The sequence below is a fragment of the Mus caroli genome, unplaced genomic scaffold, assembly GCF_978045245.1.
Source record: "Mus caroli unplaced genomic scaffold, Mus_caroli_1 scaffold_4, whole genome shotgun sequence".
NCBI classification, from domain to species: Eukaryota; Metazoa; Chordata; class Mammalia; order Rodentia; family Muridae; genus Mus; species Mus caroli.
In genome coordinates, this window is record NW_028227259.1 from 16,189,059 (window position 1) to 16,206,145 (window position 17,087).

The following is a 17,087-nucleotide window of genomic DNA, read 5'->3' on the forward strand; positions in this document are numbered from 1 at the left end:
TATACAGCATAAACCGAAACGAACATTTGGCAGCTGCCCAGTGCATGTAATCCTTGAAATTTAGGCCTTAAAGTAGATAAAATATTGTGATGAAATGCCTGAATGCTTAAATGTCGGAGATTATATTGTAAAGTTATTTCATGCAGGACATAATTTGTTAAATTCTCCTATGGAGAAAACATTCAGAATGTAGAATACAAACTCCTTGTTTTCTCTAACACTCATGTTTATAAATATATATATCTGTAGAATGAGTCACACACTGAGATATCTAGAACTTTTTAAATTACAATTATTTGGGAGTCTTGAGATAAATGAAGCTCCAATGGGAGGAGAACCATTTATTAATCTTGAAGACTGAAGAAAAGTTAGTTCATGGGACTTTTGTGTTTCTAAATTAATATCTATAGAATTTATCAAAAATTTCATAACTTGCATGTCATACTCTGATTGAGTTAGCATTCAACTTTGTACTAGATATCAATGGATAATTCTACCATCTAAAACTAAGCCTAGGAATAACAGAAAATACTTTATTTTTTTCCAATTATCTGGTGTCTCATAAGTATTCTGACTTAGGGAACAGCATAGCTTTGTATTCTATAGTCAAACATTTAGAACACACCTTCTTTCAACAAACTGTTCATGAAAGATATACGATATACAACTGATTCTTTTGTTCAACTGAAGGAATTGCTGTATTCCTGTGTAACACCTGCGATGCTATTTCAGTGATTTACATAGGGACATAAACAAATATAGTTAAGGCTCTATTTGTAGGATATATTCATAAGACTAATTTAGTTTTTGAGCAATTTTCTAAGGTAAATAGCTTTAAGATCCACAAGAAGGATAAAAGAGCCCGGAGTGGTGGTGCACGCCTTTAATCCCAGCACTTGGGAGGCAGAGGCAGGTGCATTTCTGAGTTCGAAGTCACCCTGGTCTATAAAGTGAGTTCCAGGAAAGCCAGGGCTATACAGAGAAACCCTGTCTCGAAAAACCAAACAAACAAAACAGACAAAGAAATTTTGGCAGATTGTGACTTGTTAATGTCACCTTAGTTTACAAAGTCAGAAGGACACAGAAGGCCAAGTGCTGTGTGCTTTTTTTGTTCCTATTTAAATGTATGTATTTTTGGTTCAAAGATGAATACATGTTACTCTTTAATTTTACAGTTCTCTCTCTCTCTCTTTCTCTCTCTCTCTCTCTCTCTCTCTCTCTCTCTCTCTCCCTCTCTCTCTCCCTCTCTCTCTCTCTGTGCGTGTGTGTTGAGAGAGACAGAGAGACAGAGACAGACAGACAGAGAGACAGAGAGACAGAGAGACAGAGAGCATCTGTGGACATGTGAACACTCTTCATGACCTGTTGTGCCTTAGAAAGTCAGAGGACAACTGGTAAGAGCTAATCTGCTCCCTCCACCATATGAACACTGGGATCAAGCTCGTGTTGTCTGGTATCCATGCTCTTTACCCACTGAGCCATTCTGTCAGTACTATCAATGGCAATTTTAAATATTCAGTTCTGTAGCACCTCTGTTCAGACAGTGATGATCAGGAGCAGATTCCAATAAATATGAGCTGAGATACTCAATACTGAAAGAATTGTTACTTAAAGGAGCGAGATTTATAAATTTTTTTATAACCAGTTCATATATTTAAAATTAAGCTATTGTAATTGACCCCTGAGCATCCATACAGAAGCAATTAATGATCATGAGGATTCTGAGATTGAGATACATAAAAGTGATACATCAAGTTTGCAAGAGTACATGTTCCCTCCACTACAGTTTTGAAGAAGACATGCTTTGTAACTGCTTTTCAACATGAGCAAAAGCTCATTGATTTCGTCTATAGAGAAAGGACTTCCGTATTTATTTTCATTCTTTTTAAATTTACATTGTATTTTTTTAAATTATATAGGATTACATATGAACATGTTCACATAAGTCTCTAATTTACTTCAGCATATCTCTATAACCGCTGTTCTTTCATCTCATTTCTCCTCCACCCTAGACCTGTTATTGTTCACCGTTTTCTTCTACTTCATCATATCGTCAGTACACATATGATACTATATATGTATATTTTTATTTATAAAAATATGAGTTAAGTTAACATTGGTAAGACAATCCTAGAAATAAATAATTGAGAAGAATATTATATATTTTCATGAATGTTCCAATATCCTCTAACAAAATGATCTATCAGTTTACTCCTTTTGTCTAGTAAGAAGCTTAGAATACTTGCATTCCCCATCCTTCTTTAAAATGAGTATCTAGGCTTCTAGGTTTGTGATAGAATTTCTAAGCTCTCCCAGAAGTTCATATTCAGAATCAACAGCTCATAACTACCACTGCCTTTATTTTCATTTGATGGCACTAGTACCAGTCAGTGTGCCAGGAGTTTGGTCTGTATGCAAATCCTCAGGGTATCTGTGACCTTTCTAGTATGTCACTGTTCTCACAATGCAGGAAGTTGTGGTATTTAAGACAACAGTCAGGTGGCAAATGACAAATGACAGGCATTTAAGAACTTAGCCTCTTCTTTCTAAACACCCAGTTCAAAACAGAAGAAGGAAGTGTGGAGTGGCCACTGACACACTGCGAGTAAGAAGAATCTACCAAATCTGTGGAGACACAGGACAGTCCATCAGACGGGCACCGCTGCATTTGTGTGGTATTTCTTTAAAATGGTGATGATGGGTTGTAAAAATTAAATTATAATTCACTGAAACTTTGTTTTCATCAGTACATCAGCAGCCATTCTCAAGGATTGCAAGTTGTCACTATTAACCTTAGCAGAGATGAAAATAGATAAAATTCAAGATAAAAATGTGAGGACAATCCATCAAGCCAAATAATGAAGAAAAAAATGCACCTTTGTAAAAAAAAAAAAAAAAAAAAAAACTGGATATAATGAGACATGCTGTAGTCTCAATAGAAGGGCTGTTTGAGTCCTAGACCCACATGGAATATATCTATCTCGACATCTATATGAAGTTACTCATTCCTTAAAGATTCATTTGCCATTCTGAAAAAACGTATGCCTTCAAGACTAATTTTGTAATTTATACACAGAAGTATTACAATTGTAAACTACAACTTTCTCCACATTTATTTTAAGTTAATCAATGCTTAACTTTTGTTACCTGTAACTTTTTAGAGTCATCGGTTTACCAGGTCAGTTCAACAATGCTATTCTAGTTTTCAAGATATTAGAAATTAAATGTGAAGTCAGAATTTTATAGCATATTCACAGAATTTATTAAATCAAAACACCTTTTTCATTGATTTCCCCAAACCTTCAAATACAAAGGCAAACAAAGCAGCAGCAAGAAGGCTACTTCTTTTCCTAAATATGTCAGGACCTGATAACATGGTGTTCAGTTTATGTTAGATGTTTCATTTTAGATTGCTTTCCCAAAATGTCAAGAATTGTGAATTATAATTTTCTGGTCCTGTGGGTACAGGGCAAACAGGAGAGATAACAATAGTAATAATGATTTTCAATTTTTTGTGCAACTTTAAAACAAATATGCACCTTTTTTTAAAAATAATAGAAACATTCAGTCAGATTGGGGAAAACAATCATTTGTAAAGCAGTTTCATGTTCTCAGCCCTCTAGATGGCTATAACCTGGAAACAAGCAACGTGAATTATAAAGTGCCTTCATTTCATTGGCTCAACGCTTAATTGCATGCTACATAATATAAGACATCCAAAGCTTTGGGGATGGGCAGAGATCATATTTCTCCATTCAGGAATAAGGAAGACGAGGATCAGAAAGGAAATACATTTAGGAAGCAGGGAAGACAGGGCTTTTGCACTGTGGTTTCAGGTGTTATTTTCTGACATCTTGTAACTTGTACCCAAGTACGCCAAGTACAGAATTGAGTTACACAGCTTCATTGAAATGCTTCTCCTTGCATGCACAGATTGCTCTAATTACATTCCAAATCAAGAGAATCCCCAAGACATTCAGTTGAAAAGTAGGCTTATTTAGTTCAATACTCTTAAAACACTTATTTCTTTAAAATTATTTTAGCATCTCAAATAGAAACTTAAAATTCATGGGATATATGCCATTTGGCTTATTTAGGAAAGTGTGATGTGCTTCAAGTATAGTTTGTTCTAAATGCTATGTAATAGACATGATGCTCTATACACAAGATGTGAAATGAATTGTAGATTAAATATGTTGATAAATGTTCTTCGTGAGCAGTCTGCAGCTGCCTTATGTCTCAGAAATTTATATCTCCAAATTGCATTCTTACGTTCAATATGTTTAAACATTCAAACAGAGCAAATGTTCAAGAACTTCCTCTGACTATCCTGCTGGGTTCCACCAGTAGTGGCAATCAGCAGAGGATAAGGAATATCGGCTTGAACTTTATCAACAATGCACTGTGGCTCTGTGCACAAAGCATACTCTTGTTAAGTAATGTTCCAGTATGAATATGTATTTTTTGATGCACAAATACTTGGAAAGATCTGTTTCTTTTTCTTTTCAGCTGTCTTCTTGCCTTCAGCTATGACTAACTCTAGATACAGAATTGAAAGCACATATGCATATGGTTGATAGTTTTTGCATAGGGAAGCATAAGACATAATAAAATAATAAAGGTACTTTGATATGTTTTCTTTAAACTGTGTAAACCTGTGGGACCAAAATAAACCATGACAGTTCAAGAAGTGATAAATTCACTTTAAAATAGCCAATTTAACTCTATTCAACTAATCAAAATAGCATTGGGGTGGAATTCTTTCAAACAAAGGAAACTAAATTGTATGTGGATAGTGAATGAACTCCTTATTAATATAAAATGAATACATGTTTTATTTTTAACTATTATTTATCATTGAATTAACATCATTCAGTCATTATTCAATTTGTATTTTCCATCTTGGCAACAAAGGCCAATATATTAATAATAGAATTTGAAATTTTTAAGGAGATTCTATTTTTTAGCAATACTTATAAGTGTTTATCTGTGTCTTAACTGATGTTTCTATTTTTTCGAACATAATATTGTTTTGACTATTTTGGAATTGCATCCCAATCACTTCCCAGTCCTCCTTTGTCCACCTCCAACCCCTGTGACCTCTTCCTCCCCCAAAAAGAAGAAAAATACAAAGTCCAATATTTGTTACCCATATATTCTAGAGCATGATCAAACTGCCAGTGGCCAGCCCCTCAAAGAAAACTGAATTCTACTATTTTTAAAATATTGTTGATTATGTCCTGTGTAGCTTAACTGCTCTTCTATAATCATAAACATATAGATCTCACAGCTTATACTTTATGAAGCATTTTCCAGATAGAATTATGATTCGACAATTACATACTGAGTAACGTTTTATTCACGAAAGCAAATCTTAATACTAAAGCTTTGTGAGGAATTAACAGAAGATATATGGCCTGCTTTTCAGCTTATATTACATTTTTAGAATACCACTGTGGCAACAATTTTAAAGTGCAGCCTATAATTCAGGAGTACATATTAATCAAGCAACAAGAAATGACAAACTTTACATACAGCAACTGTGATTTCTGGAATCTTCCCAAGTAATTTAAGGTGAAGAAGCCAATGTAGCCTTGAAGGAATGTGGAGAACTAATGTTCCCTGATCACCGGTACTGACACTAGTTTCACAAGATCATCAGATTCAGTCTTTAGAATTAGTCTATGGTCTGTATTTTTGTTTATGGCTGATTTCCTTTAAATTATGTGTATGCTTTCCCATAGTCTAGCATTCTTTATTGAGAATGCTCCTCAGATTTAAATTTTGAGTGAATATGTACACAACCAGCCATTCTGAAAAAGGAGGGAGGTCAAATGTGCTCATGAGGAATCAGCTCTGAGAAAGTTCATTTTATAACAATAGTCTGGTTGGATCCATATCTGTTAGACCTACACCTTGGCAATTGCCTGGCAGTCTTTCAGATGTCCTTTGCCTGTTTGTTTGCTTGTATGCTTTTAATGCTCCCCACTGTGTGTGTGTGTGTGTGTGTGTGTGTGTGTAGTGTGACAGAGAGACAGAGACAGCACACTTATTTCTATGTGAGTACCTGTCCATCATGGTACACTTATGGAAGATATAAGACCTTGAGTTTCAACTTTGAGAAAGGGATTATCTTAATTAGCTTTTCTATTATTGTGATCATACATCATAACCAAAATCTCTTCTTGGGGAATAAAGTGGTTGATTGTTATTTCTTCTTATAACTTGTAGCCAATCATGTGGAGAAGTCAAATCAGGAACTCCAACAGAAACTATGGAGGTGTATTATTTACTGGCTTGCTCCCCATGGCTTGTTGGGCTAACTTCTGACACATCCTAAGAACACTTGCCCAGGGATTGTACCCCTACAATAGGCTGGGTCTTCTTACATCAATAACTAATTACAAAAATGTCATACATACTTGTCTACAGGTAAATCTTTTGAAAACATTTTGTCAGTTTAGAGTCTCTCTTCTCAAATGACTCTAGTTTGTATCAAGCATAAATCTAACCAGGACAGTCTCTCTCTTTCTCCTTCCCTCCCTCTGTTCCTCCTTCTCTCTCCCTCTCTCTCCTTCTCCCCCTCTCTCCTTCTCTCCCTCTCTCTTCTTCTCCCCTCCCCCTGTGTGTGTGTGTTTTTTCATTTCAGCATAAACCAGCCCATATAAGAGCTTAGACGGATCCTATTGTGTATTCTTCTTATCTCATTATAGGAACTGGGATTTCATGCTATTGTACATAGGTTTTTGTGGATTCTGGAGCATCTAATTCTGCTCTTCACACTGTGTGAATTCCTCAATTAGTTCTGGATCAATCCATAAAGATGCCAGTGGCTAACGGCTGAGCAGAAGAGGCAGAACTTACAGTTTCCTACAGGCAGGCTAAGAGATGCAGGTACAGAGAGAGATTTCGCCATCCTTCAGAAAGCAAGAACCACAAGCCATGTGAGAACTTGAGTGGAGTCGTCATTGGCTGATTCCCCAACTCAGCCTGGGGTAGCAGGCAGGAGATTAGAAACATAACTAAGCTGAGGGCAGATTTAGGGTGCTTAGCAAGGACTAAAGGTAACTGAGCAATTAAGTTGAGAGCAGAATTGGAAATGTTGAGCTGGGAGTGAAAATAAGGGCATGGTAGCCATGAGAGGTTAGAAGTGTCTGACCACAGGGTGGTGGTGCCGCACACCTTTAATTCCAGCACTTGGGAGGCAGAGGCAGGCAGATTTCTGAGTTTGAGGCCAGTCTGGTCTACAGAGGAGTTCCAGGACAGCCAGGGCTATACAAAGAAACCCTGTCTCGAAAAAACAAAAAAGAATAAGCAAACAAGAAGTGTCTGACCATGTCCAGCACATGGAAAATAAGCTAACATGTATGTGTCTTTCATCCACAGTGGCTGGGAATATGGACCAGGTATGGTCTTCCCAGAGCATAAACCAGGGTAGTAGGAACTGCACATAACAATGGATCTTTTAATTCAAGTTAAAAATTTACAAGAGCCCTCAGATTAAAAATGCCATGTGACAGAGGCATGAGGCACAGAATATAATTACATTGAAAAATTTCCCCAGAAATGCCTAATAAAATTATGAAAGGGGAAAAACTGGAAGGTTGATGTGAAGAATTATCTTTTATCTGAAATCTGAAGGATAAGGAGCTTGCCCTAGAAAGATGTAAAAACAAAACAAAACAAAACAAAAACGAACAAACAAAAACCTATAGAAAGTATAAACAAAGCTTTAGTCCAAACAGTATGGTGTCAAAAAGAAAGAAGAAAATGAGACTGCTCCCAGACTGAGATAATGCTGGAGACAGGAAGCCCAAAATATATGGTGACACTTGGTGCTTCTCTAACTTCCAGAGAGATCCATGATAGGATTGGAGCTGAATAGTTATAAGGTCTTTATGATCATTTGGATTTAAATATCACCAACTAGAACTGACCTACAGAAAGAACAGATATTTAAAAAGAGAATATTCCATTAGATAAACATGAAAGTCATATTCAATAAACTTGGAAGATAAAGACAACATAATTTTCATATTTGACCTGGGAATATACATTCTTATTGACAAAGGAACTGAAAGGACATAAATAGGAAGAGTTGTTTAATGACCATGTGACTGGATAGATTTTTTTTTTTTTTCAAATCAAAAGTCCCCTGCCGTGTGGCTCTAGGATACAAAGAGCAACAATGATCAGTGCCGCCTTGTTTTGACAAGGCTAATTTTGACTTCTGCATTTATATTTCATACATCAATTCTCTGGGTATTACATGGGATGATAATAAGCATCTATATAACTTTCTAATTGCTCTGCAGGAATTGTAAGCTATCCAATTCCATTACTTTGTAGGTAAGTAAACTGTTTGAAGCCCACAGTCAAATGACTTTCTTTATTTCTGATGAATATGCTAATGTCACACTATCACACTGAAATGAAACTCTAAAATTCCAAGTGATCTGGGAACACTTTCTGATATATTTTATGAATTTAAAAATGACTGTGTAGCCTCCTTTAAAAATACTTTTATAAAAATTAATATCAATAATGATGTGTAATCCTCATATAAAAAGTTCAATTTTATTTATATGATAACTTTACCTTAATGCCTGATCATCTCAGAAACATACTAAACACATCATAAGACAAATCGAAACACGTTACCTTTTTTAGCATCCAAACAGCAAGTATAAAATCATCATACATTATTTTTCGTTTTTTCATTCAGTCCACATGTCTATGGACTGCAATAATCTACTGCTTAAATATTTACCCTCAGTACTGTTTTGGCGACAATTCCTGACTGGACAGCCATACCATGTTTTAGAAGACCTTCCCTGGCTTCTCCAATGACCCCCACATCTAACTTTTTCCTTCCTCAGTGCATATCTTCACCAGCCTCATCGTAGAACTGTCTTCTGCTCTATAGGGCTGATCATGCATCACCCCACAAAGTGACTTCCAAATGTACCCAATAGCTCATTTGTCAAACTGACTTTCCCCTATGTATTCACTCAATACATGTAAACAATTCCTTTGTTCTTTTAATATGCATCTATTGAAGAGGCAAGTTAGTTTGTGATATAATCAAATATACAATGTAAATTCATTTCCCACTATTATTCAAAATAATTTTTTCAGTTACATTTTCTTATCCTTGATAGAAAACTCTGGAAAAGTCAATGAGTTCTCTACTCTTCTAAGATGATAGTATGAACCTTTAACAAATGTTAATTTAGTATTAGAATGCAAATTTTCAACTAAGATGAACTTCATGCAATATCAGAGCTTATCACATCTGCTTGTTTTTAATAATCTGATGAGGCAGTTCTGGATGAAGATAGAGGCAGTCAGTTGTTCCTATGGACTGCCTTTGTGCAGGATTTAGAAGCTGCAGCAGAGCATTTCTGCTCTTGGATTATGGGATTATTGTGGTAGAGTTAATGGGAGCAGCATTTGACAATTACTCTGCAAAGATCCTCCTGAAACCCCCATTCCTACACATCCTATATTTCATTCTGGAGCATGCTTCACAACACAGGTGGGATGTGTTTAGAAAAGTTCACCAAATCTGCCTATGGCAATTCAATAGATTAATTTTAAATTTCAAAATTTGTGTGGATTTTTTGTATAGCTGATGTTTCAATATTAGAGTATGTTATATAATTTTTCCCATTCTACATCCTGAGAAACAAAATACTAAGTTGCTTCACACATCATGAAACCCGAGGTTGAGAAATTTAAGTAATATTGTGAGATACAATGTATCTTTTTATTTGCCAAATGTAATTGTTATCTTAAAGGCCTACTGCTGAATAAGTTCACCCATTTTTATTCTTTATAAACTCTGGCTGGTACAACTCAGTTGTTCTGGCTTAAACTCCTCACCAAGCTGACCAATTCAGTCTCCCCTCTCTGGGCTTCTCACTAAATTACTCTGCTTGCTCTCAAACTAACTCTGGCAATTTGTTCTAATCTTCAGGCTTCTTCTTATTCTCTGGTCGCTTTTTTCTTCACTTTTGTCTAGTTTGATCTCTCTGCAAATATTCTCTGTAAAATCATTCATTCTGTTAATTCTTTCTCTGATTTCTCACTATGCCCCTCCATTAGAATTCACTTTCAAATATGACTGCTTCCTTCTACAAATTAACCTTACCTACATTGTTTGGGATGAAAAGTGAGTACTATACTTTAGCCGGGAAGATTAAAGGCATGCTTGTATTTCAGTTGGATCACACAGACCTATAAGGTCTTTGGATGTGATCCTTTGCTAGAGCAGCTATGTTTCTGGATTAAAATTCTTCTACAATACAGATCTCTTTAACACCTTTAGAAACAAGATCCATGAACCATACCTTGAGGCCATGACATCGTACTCTGAACTGTGTATACATCTATGCAGATCCTTTTATGATCTAGCTTCTATTATGTGGGGAGCTACTTTCCACTTTTGGTATGTTCCAGCATCATTGGTCTTGACATTTTTGAAGTTCTTTCTCTTTCCTTACCTTCTAGCTTATACAGTTTCTCTGCCAGATACAACCTTCCTTTTCTCTTCTTTATGCAGCTTGCCTAGTGAAGTAGTATTCGAAACAACTGCTTTCTGAATGTCAAAAAGGCTTCCCATATGAAATATTTCCTATAGTATTTTCACATATAATAGTAGATCTTTTATCTAATGATGTCTAAATTTCTGTCTGTCCTCAACCTATTTTGAAACCAAACCAAGTACCCAATATTCTACATATGAAACCCTTTAGAACAAATAAATTATATATTTTATGTAGATTACCTCTGGTGAGATCAAATTTTACTGACAATTCTGAAAGGACAGCAAATTGAAAATTATCTTCTCCAAGAAACTTATTTATGAATCAGGAATGTGTAGGCCCATAGAGAAGAAAGCCATCCTGGGCAGGCAATCAGCATCACATTATAAGGTTCAGCCTCTCTTTTGTTATATCTTGGAAGATTTTTTAAATTCCTTATTTGTGCAAAGCTTTGACCAAGGTCATTTGGCACGGTGTCAACACGCAGAGCCCTCATCCCAGCTCCCTAAGATCTCACAGATGTGACCAGGCTGTGCCAGGACCACCTGGGAGTCATTCCTGAGTGGGAAGACTGTCTTATTTATGTAAAGGTCACAGCTACAATCCACAGCAGGTGTTTAGTTTGCTGCATTTAAGGTCATTCATTACAAAGGCACTTTTCGAAGTTCCTAGATGCAGTGCAGCCTAGCTCTTTCTCTAAGGCTTAGGATACAAGGCAATGTGAATTTGCATTGCTCCCCCTCTTTTATTTTTATCAGCTGTTTAAGTTGATCATGTTCTCTTACCTATAGGTGTAGTGCAGGTCTTCTCAGGAGATATACTACAAATAACGAATGAGGGAACAAAGCCCAAACCAAATCTATTCCCAGTCGAGAAGAATGATTTCAGAATAGCATTGCTGCTAAGCAGATGCAGATCTCTGACCTTCACATTCAGTAAACATTACAGGTTTAAAAATCTGATTCTCAGTGGTGTTTGTTTGTTTTATACAGAGATAATTAGTACTAATTTTTGTTTGTTTGTTTAAAAATGTATTTCCTAGTTTACTTCTAAACCATAAAATATTCTTATTATTTAAACATGTCAACAAAAATGTCAAATTACACTTAGTTTTCAAGTTTACCTCATGATTATACAGACTTATAAGAAAATCTTAGGTAATTCTCTCCTTTTTTCTCACCTATCTCTAGTCTATCTATCTATCTATCTATCGATCTATCTATCTATCATCTACCTATCATCTATCAATCATCTATCTACCTATCTATATCTCTCTATATCAATATCTACCTCTCCCTTTCTCTCATTTTATCTTATTTTCTCTATCAGTACTTAAGAATAAATAAAATGGTCAATTTTTAGGAATTTTTTGGCTTTATTAGACCGAGGAAACAAGAGAAATATTAATTTTAAAATAGGAATAAGTTGAAAAGAGAAACACGCTGCATAATTTAAAAAGAATCTATATGTTTTCTCTTCAGAGGTTTTGAAGCCTTCTGTCATTTTCCTGGAAGCCTGTGCTTATGCACATAGATGGCTAAATATGGCTGAATGACTGCCTGCCTCCTCCTGAAGACCTTCTCATTAGTCCTGCTGTGCCATTTGAGTGTAGCTCTGTGTAATCTGTAAAGAATGTTTTAGTCATGAGCCTGCACCTTACAGTGATTTCATCCGGATACAGTTTCTGTGAGCTTTGCTGGTTTGAACAGAAGAAACCATTTGACCATCTGAATAAAATAAAATGTCACCATTAAATTAGTTTTTTTGTAGCTTAAGGTATGTGTAATGATATTTTCCCAGCAGCTGCTTTCTGTTGGGTTTAAAGCTTAGGAAAAGCTTTGCATCTGATACATAATAATAAAATACAGGTTGTGTTACTTCCTTCTTTTGTGTCTCAAACATAAGGAAAGTTTTTGTGCTCTTACATGGCAACCAACAGTCATTAAGAATATTTTTGCTGCTGTTGTTAACTTAAATCATTGTACACATCTGCTAAAGTAGGTAAATATGGAAAATCTTTTTAGAAAAGTAAAAGCATTCTTCTGGTATCTGAGAACGTAGCCTGGATCAATTTCTTGACTTTTTTCAGTTAGAATCAATTCTACCCATAAAGTGATCAATTATTTATGGCAAATGCAATGTCTTTGTGATGAATTTGCTGATATTACCAGAAAGCAAGTTCTCCCAGGGACCCGAAGTGAATGATTTCACTTCACAACTATGCTTAAAGCTGTGTATTTTTTGGGAATGTAAGTATTTTAAAACATCATGTTACAAATGATGCAAAATCATGATTCTCTGTGTTAACTAGATTTCTTTCATAATTTTTATTGAAACTTGTAATAAGACTAAAACAAAGCATGAATATATGCTTTGAATATGTGCTTTCTCAATAAGAAAAAAGGAAAGGCCATTACCTACATGATTAGAATAGTGAACAGTCACCAATTATTAAATTTTCTGTTAGATATTCTTAGAATGAACCTATATTGAGTGAAAAACTAGGTTTTTGCTTAAGTATTTGACCTTCTAAAGTATAACTTATAGCATGTGTGTCTTTTTTCCTATTATCAAAATTCATTAGCATTGAAAAGGTGGCTTAGTGGGCCAGTAAGGTGCGGGCTATTGGTAGAAGGAGAGAGTCAATTCATGCAAGCTGTCTTCTGCCTTCATACACACAAGTGGCCCACAACACACACACACACACACAAATACACACCACACACATACATATATTTGTAAATGTGATTAAAAATTATTTCAGATAGAATTAAAAGTACACATTTTTCTCTATTTTAATGTGCTTTTTGAAAACCTTCCATTAATTAATCCAAGTTAATATTCCTAACAAAATACATTTTTAGTCTAGATTAGAAGTTATATGAGAAAACTTGAAAGGCCACAAATTAGGTCCTATAAATAAATCTGATAGCTCTAAAATTTTCTTGAACAAACAAAAGAAGTCTTAAATATAAACCTTTGGGAGGGGAGACCAAACACATGGATGCTTTCTAAGGGAGAGCCTCACCTTACTGTGACGAGTGACTTCAGGTAAGGACCAAAGATGTTGCATTCAAAATAATGCTACTGGTTCACTTGGAAAACTTAACTCATCTACATAAAAGAGCTAATGTTTAGCAGTGAGCCTCAGTTCTAACCTAGTAAGAACTACAAGTCTTCTGTAATTGACTTCATTTCAAAACCTCCTCTTGAGCCATAAGTCTTCTCATAGTCACCAGAAAGAGCAACCTAGGAGTAAAAATAAGCCTCCCATAACCTTGTCCCCATCCACTCATTAGTTTGCCTAAGATTTTAATTCTTTCTCCTTATAGCCTACCCTTGACATCTTTTTTATAATTGGATTTCACATACAAAATTATTTGGGTCAAAGGGAAAAATAGATTATGATTCTCTGCTGGCTTGCAACCAATAGGTTGAGTACTAGAAAGAGGGGGAAAGACATAGATATATTTAATCAGCATTCCAATAAGCACATAAAAGAGCCAGATGAGCAATTGTGATGTTATAATTGTGTAATACAACACTTTGAGGTTCATGTTCAATAATACATACTAAAGGTAATAAAATAAAAATAAAGAAAATAAAACCAGTCAGAAAGACATGAAGTTTAAATCATTTCCCACTATCTCTCATGATTTTCCTTTTCTGTCAAGGGTCATAAAGTATTAATATTTATAAGTTGCCTTGAAGGCAAACAGATATTAAATCTCACTGTTGTTCTCCTTCAATGGTATTTCCTCTCAGTCATCAGTGACTGCTTGACACAATATCACTTTAAAAGATAGAAAAATTTCCTGACTCATCACATTGTTTCTCCTTTATTATACAGATGCATAAGGCTTTAAAAGGGTACAAAGAAATCCCTGAAGAAGGATGTTTATATATCTTTTTCTTCTTCAGTGCAAAGTTTTAAACAAAACATTTGAAGGAATACTTAACGTAATGCGTCTCATTTTTCCATCGCAAAAAATGAACACAGTATGTAGGAAAAGTCACAGACCTTGAAATTTATAGTAATGTTCAAAAGCAAAGCTTGTATTTATTGGACAATAATTCCTGTCTTTTGAAGGTTAAAAATAGAAATTGTGTTAGCAACCCATCCCAACGGCTTTATGTCCTCAAGAGAGAGAAGGAAACAAAAGCGTTATGAAATCTAGACCTGGAATTGCTTGAGTGCAATCAAAATCCCCAATTCCCCAGTCAAAAGGAGATAGTCTAAGCCAGCAGTTTCTCTCTCTCTCTCTCTCTCTCTCTCTCTCTCTCTCTCTCTCTCTCTCTCTCTCTCTTTCTTCTTTGTTTCTAGGGAAACATATTTTTATACATGAGACTGACTTGGGAAATCTTTTTTTAGATCCCTTTTTTTTCCAACAAAACTTTGCTACTTATAATTGTAAAGATTACACTTAGGCTCAACCTCCACAGTCACCTGATTCTCAGATCTCCCCTCCAATAGCTTAGGTTAATGATCGGGATCATTATTAATTCAACTCACCTGCCACTGATCACCAGACTAAATTTAATTTAATAGAGTTTTAAATGACTATCTCAACGAACAGTAGTAAGTAGCTCCTGAGATTATTTAACCTCAAATTGAGTGCCCGATGTGTAATAAAATATTAATTTATAGCCACAATAGAAAAGAAGGCACAGGTGGGAGTATGCATGCGATTACATAGCTAGGTAAGTTTAAAAAAAAAAAAAGGAAAGGAGTAAAGTATTTGCTAAGCAGAAGGAAGGCAGTATTTGAGCAGGACTCCAAGGCAGGACTTCACTTAACTGGTCCGTTACAGACAATCATTAAGGAAGAACTTTTACAGGATGTAGATTTGGGGCAAGAAGTTGAGATACATACAGGTGTAGACATTTAAAATAAATCGTAATTTTAAGAACTAAGCTAAAACTTACTAATGGTTTCTAGTTTTCCTTGTTCTGAGCCCAATAGTTCTATTTTTCCTCCTGAAATGCCCTCTGCTGTCTTTCTGACTGTGTTTGCCAGGCCTCGTGGATAAGCTATGATCTTCCCCTTACAAACAAGGTTCTATGGTTTCCTGAGTTCAAATTGCCTTTAGAGCTTGATCAATTTTTTTGGTTAAATGTAAATTTTCAATCTGCAAATCGTCATACATGTAGTAAACTTAATTGTAAAGCACCTTTTGACATTATTATGACAACTGCACCTTAAATCTGTGAGCACTATTTCTAACTGAAACAAGGGTGCAGCACAAAACCAGTCCTGAACGGTATGATTAAGGAAGTTAAATCTCAAATTGAATGAAATGCTGATATTCAAGAAGGGAAACTGTGTGTCCACCATGGCAGATGGTGAAATTAACAGTCAGTTCTTGGATCTCTATCAGTGTAGGGTTATAATGACAAAGACAGTAGCCACAGCATAGAAATTGGATTGTCCACTGACACTACTACACTGGACTTTGGAATTAAACAGGTTGCCTTTGGATTGATTTGAGCTGTTATACGTATGCTATGTATAGAGATACTGGGATTAAAGAAAACCGCAAAGCTGTGTGAGCACAAATATAGATAAAACATAAAGTATCAGATTTCTTCCCTTCTATTCTGTTGGAAGTTTTCACCATGTCTTTAACAACTTTACTATTTTCCACAATTATAGTGAAAATGGCCAAAATCATATACAGAAACAAACGACTTGTGAAATATTAAAATTCCATATTCTTAATCAAGTATAATACAATGGATTGATTTCAATGAGAGTGATTGGATATTCAATGTCAGGATGGGGAAATATGAAACAAATTTCAAATGATAATTAGAAACCCTTGTATTATAAAAATGGTATAAAATATTGGCCTTAATAATAAAGTTTTAAGTGAGGAAAAAAAGTAGAAAAAGCATACTTTAACCTTGCCACATGGAGGCAGATGTTAGTATGGTGGTAATTTTTCACACATTTATTGAAGTAAGGAAAAGCTGTCTGAAATGCACTTAGGTCAGGCTTTTGCTGGAAATCAGGGTTATGTTATGCTCTGCACTGCTTTGTGTTTCCCTCTCTATTAGGAAACAGGGGTATCTTGACTCACCTGTTCCTTATCTCATGGCCTTGAAGCAGGACAGCTTTCTCATGTCTCTGGGTTTAATATATTGCTACAAACTAATATGGTTAGAGAATATAAAATAACATTCCCCACTTCTCTTAGCAGAACAAGCATTCATCATAGTATTTTTAGTGGAAACGGATGAGAAGATTCAAATGATACTTATATTACAAATGGCATTAATGAGACACTAAACCTAAGAGGAGACCCTCATCATGAAAAAAAAAAGTGCTAGAAGAGTGAACCCAGAGATAGTCTCCTCAGTGTGCAGGCTGTTCCAGTGACTTGGGTCTATAGAGTGTCTAGGACAGGGGCTTGGGGGGGGGGGTGTGTGTGGCATCTCTGCTTCATTCCCCAATTGCAGGGAGTTCTGGTGGGTGACATTCTTCCTCAGACAGTTCCTCCAAAGACTGCTCTTTTCTTTTGTTCACATAAGCATTTGCAG

The 17,087-nt window shown here is 35.5% G+C and overlaps 1 protein-coding gene across 1 annotated transcript in view; it reads right to left on the reverse strand.

The window, feature by feature from the left end:
* Nucleotides 1–17,087, reverse strand: part of Sema3a (semaphorin 3A) — a 502,602-nt gene that overhangs the window by 464,923 nt on the left and 20,592 nt on the right. The gene's annotated exons all lie outside the window — the stretch shown is intronic.